We start from the raw sequence: 14,538 nt of genomic DNA, 5'->3' as shown, positions 1-14,538 counted from the left end.
ATTATTATTACCATGTTATTATATAGGCTAATATAATTTTTATCTTGACTTTTAAGTTATAAAATGTGTCCAAAAAAAATGTTATAAATGTAAAGCCTTTAGAGAAATTTTCTGGTTGTTGATAGATTCATTTGTATATAAGTGATTCAGCTAATTCAAATGACCTCAATCTTTAATTCATCACTCTTTCATTGCCTGCTAGTGTTTCAAATGTCCTGTAGTGTTAAATGTCTGACAGGATTACGTGTTTACTGCAGGTTACTGTTATTTCACTACATCCAGTGCCGTTTACTACGTGTGGATTTTATGTTCTCTCCTGGTAGTGGACTCTCTAGTGTAATGGCACACAGGCCAAACAGGCTACTTGGGATGACGATCACTTAATGATTTTTCCTGTGCATTTACACTGTATTGAAATGTGCAATCATTTTTCAGTTGTAAACAAAGTCCATGTTTATTAAAATGATCTGCATTCCTGTATACTGAGTTGCATTTCTGGTATTTTAATGTTTCCATTTCTTCTCAGTTATTTTGTTTAGTGTGTGTGTACGTTTTTTTTGTGGGGGTCTGTTTCCTCATTTGCATGTGTGCTTGCGTGTCTGAGCTTGCAGTACGTGTGTGGCTTTCCCCTCCTTCTCTCTCCCAAAAGGAAAAGTTTCATGTTCGCTTACTAACTCGTCCCTGTAGAGGGTCAATTGCAACCAGTTGGCCACCAGTCTGGTCCAAAATAAACATTTGGAGAGAGGAGACTATATAAGCAGGTACCGGGGGCCTCTCTCTCTCTCTCTCTCTCTCTCGGTCTTTCTCTCACTGGCTTTTTCAGCTGTGCTTCCTTGGGAAACTCTCTCTCTCTATGTATGTGTATATGTATAAGTGTGTGTGAGTCTCTGTGCTATGCTAGATGGCATTATATAGCACTCTGCAACCTTTGATATGTCTATCATTTCATTTGCACAAAGAAAACAAAAGCTTTCCTCCTTTAATCATCTTGTGAAATGTGCTTTTTGTTTCTCGGGCTCTCCCATGTCTGACGCATTCATTATGGAAGTAAAGTTGTAGGCTGTCACATGGGTCCACGTCATGTATGTGCTGCTTGATGTGGGCAGGTGTGTGTGATTCATGGGTACAGTGTGGTGGTTTGAGGCTGATGGCCAGTGACTGGTTTAACTGGGACGGGGGCGCAACGAAAGCGGCTCAATTTAGGCCACATTAATCACACTGCCATTTCCTCACATCAGCCTGTGTGTCTGTTTGGCCGGCGAGTGCTTTCAGCATAATGAGCTCAGGTGACTGAGCAGAGAGGGCCACTCTGTTCTCCCTTTCTCTAGGGGACCGGCCAGCTGCCCACTGCCACTTCACTGAGACTTTTCACAACACAGAATTTAATTTTCTGTGAACATACAGCAGCAAAACATGGATGTTTTATAGTTTTGCAGGCTACAAGAACAGTATATCTTTTTTTGTTTTTGTTTTGTTGTTTATTTTATTTTATCTTATGTTGTTTTTAGTGCTGTCAAAGGAGTAATCGCGATTAATCGTATCCAAAATAAAAGTTTTTGTTTACACAACATATGTGTGTCTACTGTGTATATTTATTTTGTATATATAAAGACACATACATACAGTATATATTTTGAAAATATTTACATGTTTATATTTATATTCATATAGTTTATATTATATACAAATATATTTAATATATAAATATAACATATCTTTCATGTGATTGTATTTATATATGCATAATAAATATACACAGTACACACACATAATATGTAAACACAAACTTTTATTTTGGATGCGATTAATCGTTTGACAGGACTTTTTGTTTTATTTTATTTTATTTGTGGCAACCTCTTTTTTTTTCTTTTTTTTTTTTATGATTCTAAATAATCCCGAGGCTCTCATATGGTGCAACTAATCATAATTATCAATATGGTAATATAATTTGAATCATAACATTTAAGTTCATTAATATAGAAGACTAAGTTTATTAATATACTTTAATTTAAATCTTTATTATAGAATTTATATAGGAGTCAGGGGATGATTGTAATCAGTTTTTTATTATTTATTTAAATATTGTTTAATCAATTTTACAAACTATTTAATCTGCATTTTCTGTAGTTAATTGCATTAAATTATTGTTTTAAGGTGGCAGCCCTAGTTGTATCCTTATTTTTGTCATGTGCTTTAGACTAAACCCTGTAAAGTTCCACATTATTGTTCAAAATCTTATTAAAATCGATTATATTAAGAATAATCTGTTAATTGTGTTAGCAATACTGAACATCATGAACATCTGTATTATAATTATTACCGTAATAATACTTTGAGTCAAACTAGACCATAAAGACAACATTAGCATTTCGTACTGTCAAAAACAGACATTGTAAAATGGAATATTTATTTATTTTTTAATAACAAACAGAAGTAAATTTAAGCCGGATATTGTCAATACCCTGATAACAAAGAAGCACAGTGTTCAAAATATGTTGCATATACAAAAGACAACATGAGTTTACTAAAAAGTCACTCATGTTTTTATGGTTCTGATTTATTTATTTTCACTTTCCTTCCCTGAGGATTTTTCCTGGTTTCTTGGTTGCAGCAATTCTTTGCTTGTACTTTCTTGCTCTGAACTTGGCATCTTGGCTGAGGGATAACGTATGTGACATAGCTCATAAATTAAATTAGATTAATGTGAAAATGTGGATTTAAAAGAATATTTAAAAGGTTTGGCCAATTCTGTGGCCTAATTGAAATCAGCTAGAATTAGTAGGAGCTATGTTTAGTTTTACACAAATGAGGCTGCGAGGGATAGACATACAACCTGTTTCTCATTTTAATTAGAGTAAAATTAAATATTGATATTGATCAAGAAATAATAATGCTACAGTGATCACATAAAAACAAACAACAAAAAGCTATATAAATAACATGGTTTAAAAGTAAAACTCACATCACAACCTTCAGATGTCATCTGGTTTAGCGTTTCATAACAAAAGTGTTTTAAATATTTAGATTTTTAAAACACAATATAGTGTCGCTTGTTACTTCTGTTTTAGAACATCAAAAAGATCATGGTCTGACGTGTTTTCCTCTTCAAACTAGATTGAAAGAAAAATACATTTAAAACTGCATAATTAAAAATAATAAAAATAGTATACAATTTAAATATAAATTAAATGTCTGTTTTCTTTAGTTTAATGGGGAAAACATGCCAGACCATAATTGTTTGACATTATTATATCTTATGTTTTGGTACTGAATGGAATTTAAGTCTAACAATATTTGATTAACAATATAATAGAGATTTTTAAATACGTAGATAATTTATGGATCATTTGCATTGTGGAAATCTAGCACTGGCACTATTAGATGTCTGTGTGTAAGTTGTTATATACTGTATATGTGTGTGTTTAAGAGGCCCTGTCGTTAGGAGAAAGAGAGAGACGCAGTGTGTGTGTGTGTGTGTGTGTGTGTGTGTGTGCGATCAGTAACTTGTCGTACAGGTGCTTATAATTTGCAGTGATTAATCATTGTTGTGTTTGGGGGTGACATGTTGTTTAATGCATCTGTCTGTCTTCCTCTCTCCATCCCGGACCAGCAGGCCACGGCATGCTGAGTGTCACTGAGGGGTTACTGTGCAGTAACACACCTACACACTCTGATTTACACATCACGCGTTCTGCATTGTAATAGACACGCCACTCGCTGTACGGTATTAGAAGAGTAGGCAGGATTCCAGTTTAATGTATGCTTTCTCAAAGCCTTTATACAAATAATGTATCTGTGTGTGTGTGTGTGTGTGTGTTTGCTTTGGGTACAGGGCAGGCAGTCTGGTCAGTGCAGGCTGTAAATCAGATGCTCTCTGATGGAATTCTGACAGACAGGAAGCTAATCTGTCCCTCGTGTGTCATTACAGCCAACCTCCCAGATTGCCACATATCCTGCTGCTACGCTCATCTTCTGCACACACACACACACACATTCGGCCTGGCTGCCAGAGACAGTAACAAACACACATGTTGAACATAAAGTGGCTTTGGCTGTGTCAAGAGTTCATTGTCCACATCTGCCAGAGGCAGAGAAAGAGCTCAAACAGACGTTCACTCTCGCTCTCTGGCTGTATCCACATCTCCAAATTCACTTTACCTCATTTATTGTTGGTGGTGATAACTATTCATTCACTATAGATATGTTATGTTTAACATATTGCTTCTCTTTCTGCATAAAAGGGTAGTTTACCTAAAAATCATTATTTTCTCAACCCCATGCTTCAAACCTGTATGACTGACTGACTTCTGTGGAAGCGGAGATGTTTTGAAGAATGTTCAGGATGCTGTTTTATATACGACAAAATCAGGACTAGGGTCCTTTTGACTTGAGTGCTATATGTCAAACCTTTGAAGCCATATAGCTTTGTTTGAAGAACAGATTCAAAGTCCTTTAAAATCTTGGTGTATGAATGCAAGGTGTATTTATGAATACAGACAGTAAATGTATTTGAGAGTGAACTTAAATTTAAGTTTGTTCCTCACACATTACCATCATTTGGCTTCAGAAGACAGGGAACAACACAAAATTTATATATTTTTTGTCCTTATTGGAGCTTGGCAGTATCTAAAATATTAAATAAAATAAATGATATACTCCTGTTCAAATGTTTGGGTTCAGTAAGGACAGTACATTTTTTTTTTTTTTTGTGTGTGTGTTTTGAGTTTTTGTTGTTTTTTTGTTTTGTTTTGAAATGAATACTTTTATTCAGCAAGGACATTACATTGATTGAAATTGACTTACTTTTTACATTTGTTAAAACATTTAAAATAAATGCTTTGAACTTTCTATTAATAAAAAAATAATAATAATAAAATGTATTGCAGTTTTCACAAAAATATCAAGCAGCACATTGATAATAACAAGAAATGTTTCTTGGGCATGAAATCAGCATATTAAAATAATTTCTGAAGGATCATGGTTGCTGAAAACTGATATTTGCTATTACAGCAATACATTACATTCTAAAATGTATGCAAATATAAAACAATTATTTAAAATAACATTTGTATATTTGTTAAAATGAAATTTATTGTAATAATATTTCAGAATATTATTGTTTTTACTGTGAAAACATTTTGAGCAAATAAATGCAGCCATGGCGAGCATAAGAGACTTTAAAAAAACATAAAAAATCTTAAATTTTGAATGGTATTATGTATTTATAAAATGACATGAGGTTGAGCATATGATGTTTGTTTTTTTTCATGTGTAATATCTCTTTATTCAGCATTATCACAGATGAACTCTGCTTTATGAGAAAGCTGTAGATGTGCTATAAGCCCCTCACTCATTTTGAGCCCCTTGTACCATCTCTCTAAACTCACAGGAGTCTAATTGTGAGCATTCTCATATATGTGTGTGTAAGCAACCATCCACTTGTACACCCGTCACAGCATTTCATGTCCCACCCCACTGCTTTCTTTAAAGCTCTGCTGTATTACCACAATCTTATAAACAATTTCGGTCTAACAGTTTGAAATAATTTTTCCTTTGACAAATTGCTAAAGAATAATTGGCTGGTTAAGATCCTGACCCTTCATTTACAGACTTATGGTGCTGAATTTCATTAGTGGTTATAGTGCTTCTTGGTAGCATGAATGCTGCTGCTCAGCAATAATGGTGAAATGTGAAAGAAATCTGTGTTTTAGTCAAGCTCATGAAATAATATTTTGGCTGAAGAAGGAGAAAATAACATTTTGTTTCTGTTCCTTGTCATGTTAATTGCGTCAGTAATGTGACGCTTGTTATTTTTAAGTTTGTTGACTAATTCAACAACATTTTTAAAATGCTCATACGGACAATGACTTGAACACATCTCTTCTATGAGCATGTCTATAATTTATGGAATAAATAAAAAATGTACAAACCATTAAAAACTTATGTAAATATACAAAATGTGTCTATATAAATAAGTTTTATGATTTTTTTATTTTATGGAATTCAACAATAATTCAACAATGTCAGGGTGATAAAGTTGTCATGATTTCGTAATAAAGAAAAAGCCTCATTAAAAGAATATTATTATTATTATTATAACTATTATTAAATATTTATATTTTTATATATAACATAAAAATGTATATTATATAAAAATGTATATGTAAAAATGTATATTATAGAAAAATATTTGAACCTAAATGTCATTGCTTAATATTATTTGAAAAAAAAAACTTTGTATGCAAAATCAAAGTCATGTGATGTATCCAACATTCTTTTATATATAATGTGGTGCAACTCTTCAAAATGTAATGGTATTTATGTATTAATAATTCATAATGATGATTAAAAACTTTTTTATGAAAAATGTATGTACAAACTTACAAAAATAATAATGAATGTGTGTACACTCACAAATATTCAAGGTGTAATGAAAATAATACTATTTACTTGATGGTTACACCACATGACATTTTTCATTTAGTCACTGTGTTTTATGGTCATGTATAGGCATGCAAAGTTTCGACACAGACAGTAGATGCGTTTTAGAAAGGCTGTGCGTCAACACACAATTTGCCAAAAATCAACAGTGTGAAGAACGCAAAAAAAAAATGTATAAATAAAAAAATCAAAGAATTATCTTAAAAAAAAACCTTCCTATCAAAATGAATGCTACTGATGCGAAAATGCAGAAAATCAAACCTGATATGAATTTTTTTATTACGGACGAAAGTTTCGGAGGCAGTGTGTAAACGTGATTGACAAAATGAGGTTGTATTTATTTTTTAACGTGTGAAAATTTCAGACGAAAAGACCTTAAGACTCAAAATTGAAGACTCATCTTCTGAATCATCCAAGGAAATGTTTATGTAGCTGAGTTTGTAGCTGAATCTTAATCTATCTAATCTTAATTATTAGACAATTGCAGCACTGAAAAGTGAAATGAGACACTCGTTGTTTATTAAAAACCTTTTTATGAAATATTTATATAAAACTTTTAAAAATTAATAATAATGAATATGTGTACAGTCACAAATATTCACGGTGTGATGAAAATAATACTCTTTACTTGATGGTTACACCACATGACATTTTTCATTTAGTCACTGAGTCGTTAAATTTAAACTTCTTGAAAATGGTATAAAACATTTTCAAAACCATATGAAACAAACATGAATACAAAGAGTACATTTCTAAGAACTTGGCACATGTGTTTTAAACTAGATTTTTAAAAGATTTTTCATTACCCTAATGCATTTTCTGTGTATGTGTACCTTTGTGCACATGTGTGATTGTATGCCTCTGTATGCCAACCACGGATTATGATGACAAGTTAGATTTTTCCCAGTGCCCATGGAATCACTCCATGTGTCGTTCTTGCCAAGTTACCTGGTGCCAGAGACTGTCAGGGCTGCCATGTCATCAGATCGGACAGGGTATTTGCTCCACGGCTCAGGATAATTCATTACACCGCCTCCAATAATGACAATACATCACACACGCTCTTTCAATCGCTCAAATGCACAAAAAAGACCAGGCCGCACGGCTGATTTCATAATTACCGCATCAAACCGCTGCTGTATGTAACACAATCACAAGCTCTCATCAGACCCAAACCGCCACCATGACTGGCCAGCACCGGTTATGTAACATTTGGAAAGAAAGAGTCTGTGTGAAATTGTATGAACTTTATAAAACCGAGACTTGTGTAGATCCTGACTGTTTAGAGATGCTTAATGTGTTTGTACTTGTGTGTGTGTGTGTGTGTGTGTGTGTGTGTGTGTGTGTGTTACTCTTGTTCCTTCTCTCCGAGGACGGGTGGTGAAACATGTTTCTTGTGTTTGGCCAGTGCTGGCTGAGTGCGTTTACACTTCAGTAATGGCTTCCTGCTTCAGTCTCTCACGCTAAACTCGAGGAGGGGACACACAGGGGCCCTTCAACAATACTACCATAACAGCACACACACTCTTAACCCTCCTGTTGTGTTCAAAAAAACTAGGTCTAATTGTTGTGTTGCAGGTCAAAAAAACCTGCGTTGGTTTCCATGCAATTTGCCAAAATGACACTAAAAATATAAAATATATGAGAAATGTAATAATCTATTTCAATTACGTTAAGAGTCAAGTAAAATTAGTAAAAAAGTAAAATTAGCTGCACAGACACAAAATAGAGAGTGAGAGAGATTCCATGGCTGCTTGTAGTAATTATTTGCACACTAAAATGAAATAACTACAAGTAATAATTGTTATTTGTACTTAAAGTAGTATTTATTGCATAGACAACATTTTAAAAAAAAATTGTTTTGGTTATGGCATCTTGTAGTGACTATTTGCACACTAAGGTGCAAATAACAAATAACACTAAGGTGCAAATAACTACAAGTAGGTAAAAATTGTTATTTGTACTTGTTGTAAGTAGTATTTATTGTACAGACATAAAATATAAAAAAATGCTTTTTGGTTGTGTCATCTTGGTTGTGTCATCTAGTGACTTAACTACAAGTAAGTAAAAAAAATATATATTTTTTTGTACTTAGTGTAAGTAGTATTTATTTCTATTTGTACTAATATTGTAAACAACCTCTGCCCTATGTCTTGTTCTCAAACCCTTCTGAGTGTAAAATGAGTTTCTCATTTAACTTTTCAGATTTTCACTTTTTCAGATTTCACTCTTAATTATCTAGTAATTAAGATTAGATTCAACTACAGTTTCAACTACATAAACATTTTCTTTGATGATTCAGAACATCCAACATTGTCTTCAATTTTGAGTAAACTCTGAGTCTCAAACTTCTAGTGTATTTCATATTTTAGTGTTTGACAATTAATTCAATTAAGTTTTTTTTTTTTTTTTTAAGTTAATTCTTTGTTTTCTTTTAAGCGTTGATTTTCTGGCAAATTGCGTGTTGACCAACAGAAAAGTTGCACAGCCTTTCCAAAATGCATCTACTGTATGTGTTGAAAATTTGCTTGCCTATACATGACCATAAAACAGAAATAGTCATACAATTTCAAGAAAAAATTGTTTAACCAGTGTTTCAAGCTGTTTGAAAATCCTATGCAAGACAAACTGACCACAACACAAAAGGAGGTTAATCACTACAGGGCAGACACGCACATCTTGGCAACTCTAGCTTGTACTATCATCAGCTATGTTAGATATATTTAGTATGCAAGCACACAATTGTGTTTGTTATAGATCTTTATTTCCTCCTGAATATATTCATTGTTTCCTAAAAAAGACCCCCTGGGGAAAGGAAAGATCATATCACTCCCTAAGAATGTCCGTTGTTCTTTCCCATCATTCTCTGATCTGCTCTTGCACCTTGCAGGCAGAGGGCTGTTTTTCCGACCCATCTTGCACCTCCATACAAGAGACGCCGGGTTCATCTGTTAATTTATTGAGGAACGGCGAGCTTACTATTGAATCATGGGACAGCAGGGATGAGTCTGCGCTCACATAAACTCTCCCCAGCGGTGCCTCTGGTCGACGCAGATCCAGGGCCCCCATTGCACTTGTCCAAAGAGACACAGGGTGTTAACAGGTAATTAAAGAATTTACTGCCCCACTAAAACTCTATTATTGCTGTTCCCGGCCCATAATTGGGTTCATTATCAGCTTTTATGGACTATAGGTGAGCGTTTCTGAAGCAGTGGACAAAGCGTTCCACAGCCGCTGTCCAGGTCATACACAGTGCGTGAGTTTGAAGTGATCACATGTTGTCTCCAGCTTTTATGCTTTCACAACCAAACACAATATTACTAGTACTAACATGATAAAACAGACTTTTCATTTAGATTTGTTAGTAAACTTTTTGATTATAAAAAAACCTGTTATATGCAAGGTAAAAATAGATCCCTAGAAATAAATATGTATTTGAAATGCTTTTATTTCATGCTAATTATACTACAAATACAATTACATATTTATGTACTTAATAAAAATACCCTGCAGTTTTACTTTAGTATACTAAAACCTGGTATACTTAGTCTGCTAAATTGGAACAACTAATTTTGTACTTAATGCACTTTATTTGTGTAGAAGTAGTGCTGAAGTCCATCTAAAGATATTCTGAAGCATATCTGATTGTCCTAAAGTGGAATTATTGCAAGTATACTTTAGGTACATTTAAAATATCTTGCGTTTGAAGACTGATATTATTCAAAGATCATACAATCCTCATCAGAAGTGACATTAAAACACATTTTAGGCTTAATAATAAGAAATGTGCATTGTGCACAAGTAGTACTCCAAATAAAGTTTAATAATATTTTTTTATATCAGTAAGTCTCAAGCGATATGTCAGTAAATATTTTAATAGATTTGAACTACACTTAGTATTAAATACATTTATTTTAAATTAATTTAAAAACTAAGCTGCAGTTTTTATAAAAATCGCTGGAAACACTTTAGAACAGTGGTCCATCATTAATTTGTAACTATGCAGAAAAATAATGCAGGATAATTAAGCAGTACTACATTAACACTTCAGCACCTGCTATTAACTAATATGGAAGCAAAATGAACTAATCATTATGTAATACTAAATTTAGGACTGAAATCAGGTAATCCATAATTATGGAATCAGATTAGTTTTATTACAATTATTAAGTATATTAAATAACATTTTGTGAAACCTATATGAAGCCCTCACAACTCGAGTGTTACCCAGTCACTCTTCAGTGTCTAGTAGGGAAACTTTTTTCACTTTAATATAAGAGTGACATTAATCTCCATTATGAACAGTGGCCACTTGTGGGTGTGTCCAATGGCAAAACTGAGAAAGTGTTAACTTTATGCTTTATGCAAATGATGCAATTTATATAATTGCAAAGTAAAATCGGTGCAGCTCACATTGGATGTGTCTTGTTAGTTACTAGAGTCAAGTCACAGAAAGGCAGAGAAGTTATGCTATTGTAAGCTTTTTATGATTTATCTCTCATAAATAGAGTTTTTTATTATTTATCTCCCACAGAAATTAATAATAAAAATGTAATTTAAAGAATCATGCATTGAAAAAACATCAGAAACCGTTGGAATGCTAAGTGAGTTTTATAAATTTGATAATCATTCATCATGTGATATATTTATGTCCTGTTCCAGAAATGCTCTTTCCAGAAAAAATGTAAATTTTTAGTAAAAATTATTTTTATTTAATTTTTATTGTCAAAAAATCAAATGACGCCAAATTTAAATTTCAGTACATCTAATTTATAATCAGATTTTCAGCTATGGCCAGTTGTGCAGCCCACCATTAATGTGGCATAAACTCCTATTAGTGACAAAGAGTACAGGAAGTTGAAACTTGAACTGTTGTTTTGCTTGATTTTAGATAAATATGACATTATTTAAAATGTCACTACTATATAATCTTAACTTAATCTCTTTTGAAGTATTGTTTTTCCTCATTCAATGCGCTCCACTTGAATGCGTATTTATACCCGCATGGAAAATAGCTGCGTGGGGACATTATCAAGATGGCCATTCACTTTCTTTTTAAGGGACTTTGGTGAATGCCCATTAGGAGTGCAGAACAAATATAGCGAGAAGCACATCGTCATCTCTCTCACTCTTCAAACTCTCATTTGGATGTCTCCATGCCTCTGTTACTTCCCAAAACACTTTCACTTCTCTCTACTTTTCATGGTAGCTGAAGATGGCCAAGGTTGTTCTGCAAAATATAGCGACTCCTGGGTGTGTATTTATTTGTACACTGTCACAAATGGTGTGTGTCCATCTCTCCCCTTCCTCTCACTCTCTCATGACTGTCCACTAGGTGACAGTAATGACACAGCTCATCCTCTGGGGTGATTGACATGAGAAATATCATGTGTATTACACATAATCCAGGGCACAGCATGACTGTATGGTGTGCCAATGGCCAGTTTATGTTCTTTATTTTATGGACATTATTCACAGACAAACATTAGTGTTCTTTTTTGTATATATATCAAATGTTAAACGATAATTACTCGTATAATATCAAACATTATTGCATTTAAAATATCACAAGTTTAAGTACATTTTCGAAGTATTTGACTTTGAATTAAGAGTTAACATATTAAATGAGTGTGTTCTGTGAGGTGGCTCTCCAACTGCATGCCCAACTAAACTTGCTTAAATAAACAAAAAACAGACAAACAATTGAAACTCATAAAGAGGCATGAAACTGACACCCATATACTGGGCCCTGTAGCTGGCGGCCCCAACCACCCCTATTTGATGATGACTGGTTTATCAGATTTCACCGAGATTGTGCGTGGCTAGGCTAGTTTGAGGAAACGGTGCATTAACTTCGATAGCTCCTTCCGTGTATATTCTGTGGAAATGTTAATGTAAATGTGGGCAGCATTTTTGCATATGTTGGTTTTTGTTTCGTTAACTTATTCAGGTGTTGGTGTTCACTGAATTGAGTGCTGACACATGCTAGATGTACATCTGTTGGGCTTTAGGGATCTAAAAAGGAAATTGTTTAGCTACAAATATTTTGTTTGGAATTAGGGTTAATATTTTTTTTTGGGGGGGGGTGTGTAGCTGGGCCTAGCTATCTTAACAAGTTGAAGCTGAAAGAAATAGCTTGTTCTCAACAGCAAGGGCCAGGACTACACACGGAAAAAAATGCTTTAATCTGAGAATCTGAAAGTTTAATTTGAGTTACTGTTTTCATTTTGAAGTATTATGTACGACGTGTTTTTATAGACCAATTGGAGGTCAGCATCACCCTGTTTACCTCAAAAACCAATAGGATTTTAGGATTTAAGCAGAAAATAAGCTCTGTGACAAACAAAAGTTTTTGATTTTTACATGTTTTGCTCATTGTGATGAACACAACTTTTATGAATTTTGAAGTCTGAATATAATTGCCAAAGGTAACATAGACTATAAACAAACTATATAATGGTTGCATGAATGCTTCTGATAGCTCTTTCAGTCTTTATTTTAAAAAGTATACTACACTAAGTAGATGAATCACAAGGGGGTATTACAGATGTATTTTATGTGTGAAAACATTTCGAACTTGCGTCAACCTCAGATCTTATTTGACCAAAAACTCATTCAAAAAAACTTTTTTTGGTCTACAAAAACAGCCTGTATCATCCCTGCAGCACTATACAGTATATAGCTAGCTTGTTCTTCTGAACTGAATTGTGCTAGTTTTTAAAAGTTTCAAAAAAATTACTCTTATTCAATTTTTTGTAAGACTTTGGTGGTTCCCTCATTTGCTTAAACTTTTCCAGAGAATGGTCTACGTCTCCAAATATATCTCTAGTATCCTGGTTAGCATCAGTTAACACAAGATTTGCATCTAATGTCCACCCTTTTTTCTGTATCTCTTGTATAAATACTGTAGTCCTCATGGGATTTGCATTGTGTGTTACAAATGTTATCATCTGTGTTTTTGTGAAATTTGATCTCTGGTATTTTTCAACTGCAGGAACCAGTGATGAGAGAATTACATGAATGCACGATTGTGTAAGGTCATGGCAGGTCTCGATTAATAAATATGTTTAAAAAGGTAACTGTGAAAATTGTTGACATATTTGCATCAATGTGATGATATAAAGATATACAGTTGGGCAAAAAAGTATTTAGTCAGCCACCAATTGTGCAAGTTCTCCCACTTAAAAAGATGAGAGAGGCCTGTAATTTTCATCATAGGTTTGATCACCTACAAACAAGCAAGATTTCTGGCTCTCACAGACCTGTAACTTCTTCTTTAAGAGGCTCCTCTGTCCTCCACTCGTTACCTGTATTAATGGCACCTGTTTGAACTCGTTATCAGTATAAAAGACACCTGTCCACAACCTCAAACAGTCACACTCCAAACTCCACTATGGCCAAGACCAAAGAGCTGTCGAAGGACACCAGAAACAAAATTGTAGACCTGCACCAGGCTGGGAAGACTGAATCTGCAATAGGCAAGCAGCTTGGTGTGAAGAAATCAACTGTGGGAGCAATTATTAGAAAATGGAAGACATACAAGACCACTGATAATCTCCCTCGATCTGGGGCTCCACGTAAGATCTCACCCCGTGGGGTCAAAATGATCACAAGAACGGTGAGCAAAAATCCCAGAACCACACGGGGGGACCTAGTGAATGACCTGCAGAGAGCTGGGACCAAAGTAACAAAGGCTACCATCAGTAACACACTACGCCGCCAGGGACTCAAATCCTGCAGTGCCAGACGTGCCCCCCTGCTTAAGCCAGTACATGTCCGGTCCCGTCTGAAGTTTGCTAGAGAGCATTTGGATGATCCAGAAGAGGATTGGGAGAATGTCATATGGTCAGATGAAACCAAAATAGAACTTTTTGGTAAAAACTCAACTCGTCGTGTTTGGAGGAGAAAGAATGTTGAGTTGAATCCAAAGAACACCATACCTACTGTGAAGCATGGGGGTGGAAACATCATGCTTTGGGGCTGTTTTTCTGCAAAGGGACCAGGACGACTGATCCGTGTAAAGGAAAGAGTGAATGGGGCCATGTATCGTGAGATTTTCCATCAGCTCCTTCCATCAGCAAGAGCATTGAAGATGAA

General features: G+C 34.3%; 1 protein-coding gene across 2 annotated transcripts in view; it reads left to right on the top strand.

Moving 5' to 3' along the window:
- LOC306850610 (mitochondrial 2-oxodicarboxylate carrier-like) overlaps positions 1 to 14,538 on the top strand; it is a 99,710-nt gene that overhangs the window by 41,749 nt on the left and 43,423 nt on the right. Inside the window, exon 1 of one of the 2 annotated variants that reach the window (XM_079386325.1) lies at positions 9,332 to 9,544. The exons of the other annotated variant lie outside the window; for it this stretch is intronic. The gene's annotated coding sequence lies outside the window, so the exon portion shown is untranslated. Of the gene's footprint in view, positions 1 to 9,331; positions 9,545 to 14,538 lie in introns of those variants that run through there. 2 annotated transcript variants of the gene reach the window in all.

This window comes from Barbus barbus, assembly GCF_936440315.1.
Source record: "Barbus barbus genome assembly, chromosome: 30".
Lineage (NCBI taxonomy): Eukaryota > Metazoa > Chordata > Actinopteri > Cypriniformes > Cyprinidae > Barbus > Barbus barbus.
The sequence above is the reverse complement of the archived record's forward strand: the minus strand, read 5'-3'. Positions and strand labels throughout refer to the sequence as shown.